This window comes from Ursus arctos, unplaced genomic scaffold, assembly GCF_023065955.2.
Source record: "Ursus arctos isolate Adak ecotype North America unplaced genomic scaffold, UrsArc2.0 scaffold_33, whole genome shotgun sequence".
NCBI lineage: Eukaryota > Metazoa > Chordata > Mammalia > Carnivora > Ursidae > Ursus > Ursus arctos.
The window spans coordinates 12,603,444-12,616,347 of NW_026623019.1; the positions used below are offsets into that span (position 1 = coordinate 12,603,444).

General features: G+C 39.8%; 1 long non-coding RNA gene across 1 annotated transcript in view; it reads right to left on the reverse strand.

Moving 5' to 3' along the window:
- The window catches only part of LOC123002137 (uncharacterized), a 42,262-nt gene that overhangs the window by 26,718 nt on the left and 2,640 nt on the right, over positions 1-12,904 (reverse strand). The gene's annotated exons all lie outside the window — the stretch shown is intronic.

Below are 12,904 nucleotides of genomic sequence, written 5' to 3' on the forward strand. Positions count from 1 at the left end.
GGCATGAAAGCCGAAGAAGCCTCCACGATAGAGAACAGAGATCTGATCTTGGCAGGTTATGTTCTCTGAAGAAGCACAGCTAGTAGACCTCACTTCCCAAGCCCGAGGCAAATAACCTAACACCTGGGATTTAGATTTCTGGCACCAGAATTGTCTTACTTACCCATTGCTGCACGGACACTGGAGGGGGAAAGCTATGTTGTGTAGGTGTGGAGCTAAAACCCTTTACATCCACTTAAATGGATTGAAACTTAGGGGTGGTGAGTATTAGCAATAAAAAGCATATAAGCTTGAATGTCCGTTTTTCTTTGTGGAACAACTGCCTTGTGGTACCATTGCAATGAGAGCAGAACCACAGGTATCTGAAATTGAGTTTCCAGTTTGGACAAAATGGAGTAGACACACATCTCCCTACTCCTCTGGCTAAGTACACCTAAAGCCTGGATATTGACTATAAAGGTTCTAAAAGGTAGAGAGGAGGCAGGCCTGCCACAGATCTTAGGACCCAAGAAGCATGGTGACAAGGGTTTTCTTCCTGACTCATATAGCCCAAACTGGGTGCTGGAGAAGCCGACAGACACAGACGCCCCCCACCCCCAAAAAAAAGCCTCAAGAAAAGTCAGCTCTCTCTAGCTACAGGATGAGGAAAGGGGCAGCCTAGCAGAACAGGTAACTTTCAGACAATAACTGCTCTACTCCAGCCAAATACCATGGAAAAAATGTGAGTAAAGAGCCTAGATTTTTGCCCTTGTCCAACTATATCAAAGCACTTTTCCGCCCTCCCCCGGGGTGGTGTTGAGAAAGCTGACTGGCGAGTCAGAACTTTTATCCACACCTGGTAATAATGAGATCACCCCAACCTCTGCCCCAGGTTGTCAGTAAAGACCATGAGGGAAGCCAGGAATTCCATCCCCACCCAGTGGTAATGAGGTACCCCTCCCTGCCAAGGTGGTATCAAAGAGCGCTGAGTGGGAGGTTATGACTTTTACCACATTCCAGTAGTAACTAGACTTCCCAGCCCCCTGCAGTGTCAGCAGAGGCCCTAGTGGGGATCCTGAACTCCCACTTCCACCCTAAAACAATGAGATGCTCTTCTGCTTCCCATCTCAAGGTTCAATGGAAGCCAAGTGGGGAACCTGAACTTTCACACCACCTTTCCTCCAGTGCTGTGGTGTCATAGGACACCTGCTAAAACAGAAGATGATCCAGAATCTCATAACATTGTAGCAAAAATGTCCAAGATACAGGGTGCCTGGGTGACGCAGTTAACTGAGCAACGATCTCTTGGTTTTGGCTCAGGTTGTGATCTCAGGGTTGTGAGATCAAGTCCCAAGTTGGGCTCTGCACTGAGCATGTAATCTGCTTGAGATTCTCTCTCCCTTTTCCTCTGGCCCTCCCACTCATGCTCTCTCTCTCTAAAATAAACAAATAAATGTTAAAAAAAAATTGTCCAAGATACAACTGAAAATCACTTATATCAGCAACCAGAAAAATTCCAACTTAAATGAGAAGAGGCAATCAATAGACATCATACCAAGATTATACAGATGTTGGAATTATCTGGCAAGGATTTAAAAGCAGCTATCATAAAAAAATGCTTTGACAGGGGCACGTGGGTGGTATAATTTGTTAAGCGACTGACTCTTGATTTCAGCTCAGATCATGATCTCAGGGTCATGGGATTGAGCCTTGTGTCGGGCTCCATGCTCAGTGCAGAGTCTGCTAAAGACTCTCTCCAGGGGCGCCTGGGTGGCTCAGTCAGTTACGTGTCTGCACTTGGCTCAAGTCATGATCCTGGAGTCCCGGATCGAGCCCCACATCAGGCTCCCTGTTCAGTGGGGAGTCTCCTTCTCCCTCTGCTTCTCCACTGGCTCGTGTTCCGCCCCCCTCAAATAAGTAAATAAATAAAAATCTTAAAAAAGAAAAAAAGACTCTATCCCTCTCCCTCTCTCTTGGCTTGTACACACTCTTTCTAAAAATAAATAATCTTTAAAAAAATGCTTTGACATGCAATTACGAACACAAATACAACATGCCATTTGTTGTATTTATGGGCATACTGAGTCTATTACCAGCTTTAGTCTGATATTCTCGGGAATTACAGCTTTGGTTGGGTATTCTGATTCTTTGGATAATGTTCTTTAATTTTTTCCTCCCAAACCATAGAAATAAACTCCTTATTATGTGACCCTGTTTAGTATCCAGAATACTGCTGAATACTTTCAACCAGAAGCCTGGTGAACAGTTAAAAAATCCAAATCTTTGTATATATGTTGTAAAACCTCACACTTTCCTTCTCCAGCCAGTCATAATGGCCAAACTAGAAATTCTCTGAACAAGAACATATCAATTTGTTATCCTCCTCTCCCCCAAGGATCAAAACTATCCTTTAGAATGCCTATTTCTTCTTTCTTTTCTCTTCATTCTTCTTGTATCCAAATGAATTTTTCCATTTAGCATTTCCCTGATGTTTTCCTCTTCCCATCCTTGCCCTTATTTGATCACAGGAATTGCAAGAACAGGATGTAATCCTCAGGGTATATTGAAAGGGTTCAGTTGGTTTCTCATCTTGTTCACAAGAGATTAATCTGCGAAAGTCTTTAGTCCTTTCCAAAACAACGTGACCTGAATCTGCTACGGTCTGTGGTAGTTTGAATTTGATGTTTTTGGCATCTTCTTTAGAATCCCTTCATTCTCTAAATTTGTGTCTAAAAATGCTAAGGTTTGGGCATGGCTAATGATGTTTGAATTAAAAATATGGTATAACCTAATGTCATATAAAGTTTGACAATAGAAGAAAATGTATTCTCTTAGCACTGTGCCTACTATATGCTTCTTTTTTTTTTTTTTTTTTAAAGATTTTTATTTATTTATTTGACAGAGATAGAGACAGCCAGCGAGAGAGGGAACACAAGCAGGGGGAGTGGGAGAGGAAGAAGCAGGCTCACAGAGGAGGAGCCTGACGTGGGGCTCGAACCTGGAACGCCGGGATCACGCCCTGAGCCGAAGGCAGACGCTTTAACCGCTGTGCCACCCAGGCGCCCCCTACTATATGCTTCTTAAAATATACGTGGGGGTAGAGACAAATTTCAGTCAGCTAATTTAAATAAACAAAATCTGGTTAGCCCCACCCCTACTAATACAGCAGGCTGGACCCTGTTTAACCTCATGATATCAACAAGTCAGTCAGTCCTTTTCTTTTTTTTAAGAGTGACATGATTTGACTTACATTTTTATTTTAATTTTTTTTTTAGGAATCTCTATACCCAGTGTGGGTCTCAAACTCATGACCCTGAGGTCAAGAGTCACATGCTTTTCCAACTGAGCCAGCAGGTACCCCCGTCAGTTATTTCTTGATACAAATGATTTCACTTTTTTTTTTTTTTAAGATTTTGATTATTTGTTCAACAGAGATAGAGACAGCCAGCGAGAGAGGGAACACAAGCAGAGGGAGTGGGAGAGGAAGAAGCAGGCTCACAGCGGAGGAGCCTGATGTGGGGCTCCATCCCATAACGCTGGGATCACGCCCTGAGCCGAAGGCAGACGCCTAACCGCTGTGCCACCCAGGCGCGCCAATGATTTCACTTTTCAACATGAGGTGGTAAGCATGGATTACGTGGTGGTTACTGTTTGTTTTTATTATCCAAGTTAGAATGATATAACAGCATGGGAAAACCATCTATTGTTGGGTTAGGAAAGAAAATTTTCAATGGGATTCAGATGAAAAGCAAGAGAGGGAAGAGAAGGAAGAAAGGGAGAGGTAAGGGGCAAAATTAGAGGTTAAATATGAAATACATGGTTTTTCATGTATTTCAAGGAGAATGTGGAAAGAAAACAGCTATAAAGAATAATAGAGAAGCTAAGCTAAAAAGTTCTTTAGCAACAAAAATATTCTTCCCTGTTTATTCTGATTAAAAAGCAGCAATGAATCCTCCTTAACATGCATCTAAAATAGCTAAACATTCCAAATGCAAAACACATCAACTAACTTGCATGTAGTGCAGAGAAGAAAACATTTAATAGCCTATCTGCAACATAATTTGTCTAAGCTCCATTTCCTCTGCAATTGTGTTATAAGCTAGGTTCTACAGCCACCTCTATCCATTTCTAAAACGGAGTGATTCAGGGTGAAAGCTTATTAAGATTTTATTCATTTCTAAATATTTATTATTTTTAAAAAAGATTTTATTTATTTATTTGACAGAGATAGAGACAGCCAGCGAGAGAGGGAACACAAACAGGGGGAGTGGGAGAGGAAGAAGCAGGCTCCCAGTGGAGCAGGGAGCCTGATGTGGGGCTTGATCCCATAACGCCGGGATCACGCCCTGAGCCGAAGGTAGACGCTTAACCGCTGCCACCCAGGCGCCCCTATGTATTTATTTTTTAGTACTTTCTACACCTAACGTGGGACTGGAGCTCATGACCCTGAGATCAAGAGTTGCATGCTCTACTGACTGAGGCAACCAGGTGTGCTAGCTTATCTTTCAGATCTGCATTTTCTTGGATGATTTACAGTGGAGATTTAATTATTTTCCTGTATACTCTGAGTATGAACAGTTAAGGAGAAATTAAATCTTCTTTGGATTACCCCCACTTTTTTCTACATATGATTGTAGCAAATGATGATTCAGACAATTTTTTCCTGCGTTCATGTGCTATTAGATGGTATGTCCTAATGGTACACAATATCTGCCTCAAGTGGCATTACAAGTGCAAAGCATATGGCCTATTTCATCTGTATAGCTTTTTCTTCTCATTTTATGTTTTCTTTTAAATCTTTGAACATATTTACAGTAACTGTTTTACATTCTTTGTTAGCTAATTCCATCATTTCTGTTATTTTTGATCTATAATTCTTCTCCAGGTTATAGAATAGAATTTGCTTTTTTTGGGGTGTGTCTAGTAATTTTGAGATTTTGCTGTTCTCTTTAAAAAAAATATATTTAAATTAGGGATACCTGGATGGCTCAGTCAGTTAAGTGTCTGCCTTTGCCTCAGGTCATGATCCCGGGGTCCTGGGATCAAGTCCCAAGTTGGGCTCCTTGCTTATCAGGGAGCCTGCTTCTCCCTCTGCCTGCTGTTCCCCCTGCTTGTGAGCACTCTCTCCCCCACTCTCTGACAAATAAATAAATAAAATCTTAAAAAAAAAAAAGCATTCAAATTAGTTTTGGTAAGCAGTTCATTTATCTGCAGATCACCTTGATTCTATTGAAACTTGATTTAAAGCTTTGCTATCATAGTTGTAGTGTTGACTTTATTCTAGGGCCAATTAGCCCTACTACTAAGGTGTGATCCTTCTCAGATCTCTTTTGATGACCCCAAATGTTCAAAGAAGTCTCTGTGACCCAGATGGATGGAATTCAAATGTCCTCAAGTCCTGCGTGAAGAGTTTTTGGTCCTTTTTTTTTTTTTTTTTTAAAGATTTTATTTATTTGACAGAGAGACAGTGGCAGAGGGAACATAAACAGAGGGAGTGGGAGAGGGAGAAGCAGGCTCCCTGTGGAGCGGGGAGCCCGGTGCGGGGCTGTATCCCAGGACCCTGGGATCATGACCTGAGCTAAAGGCAGATGCTTAACGACTGAGCCACCCAGGTGCCCCTCACCACTTTTTTTTTTTTTTTTGTCCTGGCTTTGTGGAATTTCACTCTATACATACATGGGGAAAAATTCAGCCAATGGACTTGGAGGACCCTTGTAAAAATTTCTGGGGCTCTTTCCATATGCAGCTTGTTCCCTTATAGTATTCTGCCCTGCAAATTCCAGCCACCCCAGCCTCACCATACTAGAATTTGTTTCCTCATCCTATAGAAATTAGCATGCTCCATTTGAGTTTCTTCTTCCTTTACTGCAGTTTAAAAATTGCTCCCAGTAGGGTTCCTGGATTTAGCAAAAATCCAACACTGCATTTTTATATATAGATCTACAAAAAATTATTCATTATGTATCTGAAATTCAAATTTAACTAGATTATCTTGTATTTTCCCTGGCAACCCTACTGCTAGGCAGAAAGCCAGGAAAATTGTGGGGCTCACTTAAATTATTTCTCTAATCTCAGAAATCACAATCGTGAACATATACTGTGGTCCCAATGTCTGAAAACAGTTGTTTCATAAATGTTGTCCAATTTTCTAGTTTATAATGGGAGGATAATTCTATATCAGTTACTCCTTCTTGGCTAGACATAGAATTCCACAGTGAACCTTTAAAGGAAACAACCAAACAAATAGGGTAGCTGCCTATCTGGAATTGTTCAGGGGAGTCATTAAGAAACAGTAAATAAATGTGTCACTTCTGCTCATCATGGAGTATGCTATATAGAGTTAGTTATTCATGTGAAAAAGAGCTCTATTACAGTTCAAGGCGTCTTATCTGAAATCATTTTATTTGAAATCTTCTTACTTAAAATCACTATTTCTCTTCTACTTTATGGGCTTTAAATTTATGTCAGTTTCAGCTGGTCTGTACAATGTTAACCTATTTCTTTGGGAAGTCACAAGAATCCTGCAAGGTGAATTCTGGGCCCTTTACGCATTGTCTACTGTTAGAGCATTTCCCATATATCCTCAAAAGTTATGAGATGTTACACAGGCATCTCCACACAGGAGAGTTCATTTTATTTACATAGATAATTACAATAACTCATTTCTTAGGAAGTTCAAAGAGATAGTGTTCATAAAACAATAGTTACATGGCATGGTAAAAAGAACCTGTGCCTTGTGAAGATGAGAGGGCAACTAATATTTATTGAGTATCTACTCCATGCCAAGTGTTTTATATTCAGTGGTGTGCTCGAGCCAGTCTGTGCCAGCTCGTACGCGCTTGTGAGAGGCGATTGTTAAGTTTTTAGGAATCTTGCCAGCCATTTTTTAAACCATTGGAAGCTTGAAATTGACAACAGGAGGAATATTTATACCACGAAAATGATCAAATGCCACCACTTATGGTTCCTCCATCAATTCCAAGAGCTGATTGTTAAGCATTTACCAGCACATCACTGTCATCACATTTCTTATATTACTGTATCCTTCCAGCAGCTCTGTAAGATATTTATTAGAATGCACAGTTTAAAGGTGGAAAAAAGACACCAATTACATAAGCAATGTGTCCAAATTTTCCTAGAGAGTAAGAAACAAAACCAATTCTGTGTAACTCTATTTCCTTTCTGCTTACCTCTCCACACCTTTGGGCCAGGAAGACTTAAACTGAGTTGTTGCCTTAATGTTGACTGTATGTTCTTGGACCAATACCTGACCACTATGGATCAGCATTTGTTTATCTGTAAAGTTGGAAGCAATGAACTACTCAATATCCAAGGTCTCTTTTGGATGTAATAGTCTCTATTGTTTAATAATTCTTCCTCTGCCCAACTGTGGAAAAAATGCTAAGAATAAACACCTACCAAATGGTTGTTAGAGAAAGGGATTTGTACTAGGAGGGGCTTCATGGAACTCAAAGCTATGATACTACCAGATTTTTTTTTCCCCCTCAAATGTCCACCATCAAGGAGATATAACAGAGAAAATGTATATAGCAGGTTGATTTATTAAAAATTTGACAGGGCAAAGTAACTTCTTGTAAATTAGGTGTCTTGTTCTATCAGTCTTTGACTAAAAGTTATCCACCAGTACCCTCTGGTCCCAGAAGAATAAACAAGTCTTTGTGTCACTGATGGGCTTATCACTGAGGTCAACTATGTAGATCTTTGTTTTCAAAGGATTCATTAAGGGAGAAAATTAAGGAAGAGGACTTCAAAAGTAGAGGAGAATAATTCCATTTTAGAAGATGGATATATTCCTAAACACTGCGAGAAGAATTGCAGGATAATTTATAAAGTTCAGAAGACTCAGTTTATGGGTTGCAAATGGGGAAGATTGTAGGGATGTCTATACGGAACAGGCACTAAGTGCCTTGTCTGTAGGGCTCCAACAGCCCTAATAATGGGGCACTACTAGAGTCGAGGCTTTAGAACAACCCCTAGCCTTTGAATGGACCAAGAAGTGATTTCTGACGCAAACATAGACTGAGAATCAGGACTTCCTTATTTAGCTTAGGATCGAGAAGTAGGTTCTGAAGACTGAGACTGTTACTTGATTTTAGTGATTGGGCCTTAAACCAAGTTTAATCTGGTTGTCATGGAGGAATGTATACCTGTTATATACAAATAGATATAATTCATAATATCCAATATTATCAGCAAAGACAGTCCATAATTATACTTGTGTAGCAGAGTAGTTAAAAATGATGCTCTTAAGTGCTGGCATCATGGTTCTTCTTACGGAGTATTTCAGTTCAGGTCTTCCAAGAAGCAGATGGAATTGTATGTGCAATAGACTTACTGGGGAGAAAGATGTGAAGGATAAAGCAGAGAAGGGAGGAGTAGGCGAGGAGGATCTTCAGGTTATGATGAAAATCTAATGATGACAAGAGGAGACTAGAGGAAGAATTTCCAGGATAAAGCAGTAGAGTTCTGAGAAAGTCTTGGCCAGGTCCCTGAGTAAAGTTCCAGGGACTCAGATGGAGGAATCCCACGTCAGGCAAGAATGACCACACCAGTGTGCTAACCCTGTGGAGTCACTGGCTGGGGGAAGCTTGGGGAAGAACAGCCTCAACATGAATGCCACAGTGGAGACAAAGGTTTGGCAGTTGGAAGCTACCTGTGGTCTATGCTCCTGCAGCACATTCTCTTGCAGGGAGTTCAGAGGGGTGCCTGCCATGTTTTGGAAAATTATGTTTGTAAAAAACATACCAGGAGCTACTGCTGTGGGGTAGAAAGTAAGACCTGAGGCATGAGGTCCTTGGGGAAAAGACAGTAAAAGAGTGCTAAAATTTTCACCTTGATAGGATTAGAAATTTGGGGGCATGATTCAAGAATAAAGGAGACACAGTTTGAACACAGGCAGAAAAATGGCTAAGGGCCCTTTTACAAACAGGGGTATCTAATATCCAGAATTAATTTTATTAAGTTCTAAATCCCCACCACTCCAAACCTTAAATAAAAACTGACACATGTACAATTGCCCCATGGGATTGTATGTGTGTGTGTATGTGTGTAAATCAAGGAAATAAGTTGAATTCTATCTATGAGTCATCAAGATACAAAACAGAGACTTTGTACATGGAAAAGAAAGACAATCCATAACTGAATTAATTCCGTAGAAACAGGAATATAGAGCCAAGGTGGCCACTAAAGAGCATAATCTCCCAGGAATTCACAGAAACCTTGCAAGGTCATAAGAAATTCCATAGATTGTGCAATAAGAACACTGGATCAATCTTGTCTAGTCTGTTAGGGTCCATTAAGACTGACTGCCACTACAAGGCCTTCATGCTTAGCCACTGCCAAACCACAGACCTGTATGGAGAGGTGAAACAGTGGTAAGAACATAGAGGCCAGGAAATCACATTGCTCTCCAGGGGTTCCCTCCCTTTCTGGTCCCTCTGTCTTCTAGGCAATTTCTAGTGTAATCTGGCTGATCTCTCTTTTCTCCTTCTGTACCTCTTCTACAGCAGCATGGTTTCCAGGGTCTATCACACAGAACCCCACTCTTCAGATTGGGCAAGGAAGAAACTATATAATCTGTAAAGTACTAGACATTAGTTTTCCCTGTTTTGTAAACAAGTTTTTTGTCATAAAGCCAGATGATCAGGGTCACCGGGGTGGCTCTGTCAGTTAAACATCTGCCTTCAGCTCAGATCATGATCCCAGGGTCCTGGGATTGAGCCCCAGGCTCCCTATTCAGTGGGGAGTCTGCCCCTCCCCCTACTGGTGTTCTTGCAGGCTCTCTCTCTCAAATAAATAAATAAAATCCTCAAAAAAAAAAAAAAATAAAGCTAGCTGATCTAATAGCATTACTCCCATAACCAACCACCTGCTTCTGGCCTGAAAGGCTTTCTTTCTTCATGTATCACAATTTCAACTGCTGCCTTGAAGCTTTCCTCAATTAATAATTACAACAATAATTTCTGTGTGAATGTCTGTCTATCAGATTATTTTAAATGTATTACCTAATTAGATCTTTGTGAAGACCCATAAAGTAGGCTGGACAAGTCCCCACTTATAGATGAGGACACGGAGGTTTAGAAAGTGTTGCATAAAGTCACACAGCTAAGAAGATAATCTAAATCTAGATAATTCTTGCTCCAAAGTTCCCTCTCTATCCACTGTATTAACTTTCCCAAAGTTCCTGCCATGTATGTAGGTAACTTCCATGATTCAGTGACTCTAGGAGTTACAATGTTTTAAGCAATGGCAGTATCTTTTTAGGAATTCCCAGAAGTAGAAGTAGACCCCAAGATAACAATTTCAGTGCAAGTAGTTTATTTGCTTCTATCTGGTTGGACAGCGAAGTTGGCTCAGATAGCAAGAGAAAGCCTTCAAGGAAAGAATACAAGTGCTGGCAGGTGGTAGCTGGGCGTGGCTGTGTGAAGTGGTAAGAGTGTAAGTGAGACACCAACAGCACCTCATTGGAGGCATCAATGAAATATTTTATACACAGTCATCATACTCATATATTCCTAATAAAAAAAATAATTAGAATTAAATATGGTATTACAATTTTAAGAGCCCTTTCACATATATCATCTCACAGGATTATCAAATGGTCCTTTGATGTAAGCAGCATTGTGCAGATGGAAAAGCAAGATGTACATTTTCTCTTCTCCATGAGGAGATATCATAAATTTAAAAGTACGTCTTTTCTCATATCAAGTTGTATTCTAAGTTCCAGTTTTCCTTATTTTGGGAATTTGTAGAACATTTTTTGGTGGGACAGGCATGGGAAGTAGGAAAATTTAACAGGTGGGAGTAATGAAGAATGGTTTTGGACCCCAATCTAAAAAACGTTTTTCTCAGAACTATAGGACCTAAAATAGCATATTAGAACTTAATTAAAAAATAAACAAAGCTAATATTAGTTATAATCAGAAAAGACAAATCATGTATAGATGAAACTTAAGTCAATTAAATTTGTTCATTTATACACATTTTAGGTCATATTATGTAAGAAGGAACATTTTTTTCAGTAAGTGATTTAAACCAACATGTTCCTCCTCACCCCTTCTCCAAGTCTGGCAAGATGAGCTTATTTCAATGAAGCCACCACTGGGAGTACTGGGAGAACCCTAGGACAGTCAGAGGCAGATTTTATATTTTCTAGCTTGTGTTTCAAGGTGGCTAAATGATGGACAACCCTTTTAATGAGATTTTCTCTTCTGGGTTGAATTGCTGTTTGTAAGGATTTTTCCACTGATGCTTGGATAAAGCAAAGGAGTGACTCTGCTCTTAAAACATTATAATGAGAGGGCCGCCTGGGTGGCACAGCGGTTAAGCGTCTGCCTTCGGCTCAGGGCGTGATCCTGGAGTTATGGGATCGAGCCCCACATCAGGCTCTTCTGCTATGAGCCTGCTTCTTCCTCTCCCACTCCCCCTGCTTGTGTTCCCTCTCTCCCTGGCTGTCTCTATCTCTGTTGAATAAATAAACAAAATCTTAAAAAAACAAAACAAAAAAACCCCCAACACATTATAATGAGAAAATAAAAAACAGATTATGACAAGAACTTGGTCAAGATATAGCTTCCTGCAGGCCATGTTTTTGTTTTATCATAAAGGCAAATCTTGTATTACATTATGAAATTAAAGGATTTACATTTTAAAATCCTTGATAAAAAGGATGAAATCTTATTGTTTATTAACATGCTAGTAGTTTTAAAAGTTTTAAAAGTTAAACATCAAACCTCCAAGAAATTAAATTTAAATAATTCTTTTATCAGTGGAGAAGCACTGTGATTGAAAAAATGTATTCAGGATTTTAAAATTTAATTTTAGTAAAAATGAGCACTCCGATTTAACACTGCAGACCAAATCTCTTCTGAAACCATGAGATTTTCATTTCAGCTGTCCCAGTGTTATTTGTTTGTCCTGCCTCCTGCCTTTCCAGTTTAACTCTCAAAACTAAGAACACAAAGGCAGTATGTTTAGGGACAATAGGACACATTTGGAGCCAAAGCGTCAAGGGAGCAAAGCAGGGTTGGACAAGACAAAAGGTGCATTTGCTCTCATTTGCTATGGTTCATCCAGCTGTTGTTGCCTTCCTAGCCTGACCAACATTTTAAGCCATGTCAGATAGAACTTTTGGTTGCTTTAGATTCTACCAGTCCTATAAATATGGCCAGTGTAAGAAATGGGCCAGCATTTATCACAGAGTTGCACGGACTCAAGTTCTCTGCAAATTTGCTAGTATATTGGCACATTATAAAGAATAAATATTCCCTAAAAACGATCTAACAGTAATTCATGGATTGACATTCATTTCTATACGCAGATCCACCCTTACAACACAAACAACCCCTTACATTTTTATATTTCTTTAGAGCACTGAAAGTATTCCCATTTAGTATTATCATTTGATCATTATAGTAAACCTCTAATGTCAACAGAATGCATATTTTCAATATTACCATTTAACTGAAAATGAAAACTCTGCCTCCCAGACATTAATTAGTAGGTCTAAGATTTTAAGAGCTAACCCACCCTCCAACCCCTCTTGCACTGTTAATTTGCTAGTTTTTTTCTCTAATAATTTAAAGATACAAAAGGAAAATATAAAGTCACAGCTCTGAATTATGAGGAAAAGTCCTACCCCTTTGGAACATTTTCATCTCTTAATATTAATTTAAGTGTCAGGAAGCTTTCAGTGACAGGTAAGGATAAAGAATATATAGAGAGGGAAAGACACATTCTCTGCCCTTCAGTTTCTCGCCCTAATAGATAAAGGTAAAAGATAGTGTCCTGGAGGGCAGATCTACAATGTGAAAGCATGTGTCTCTGGGGGTCTTCTTTCTTTACAGTGCTCTGTAGGACACTGTTTAGAGATCTAGAACTGGTAGAAATAAAAGAGCCTGTACAC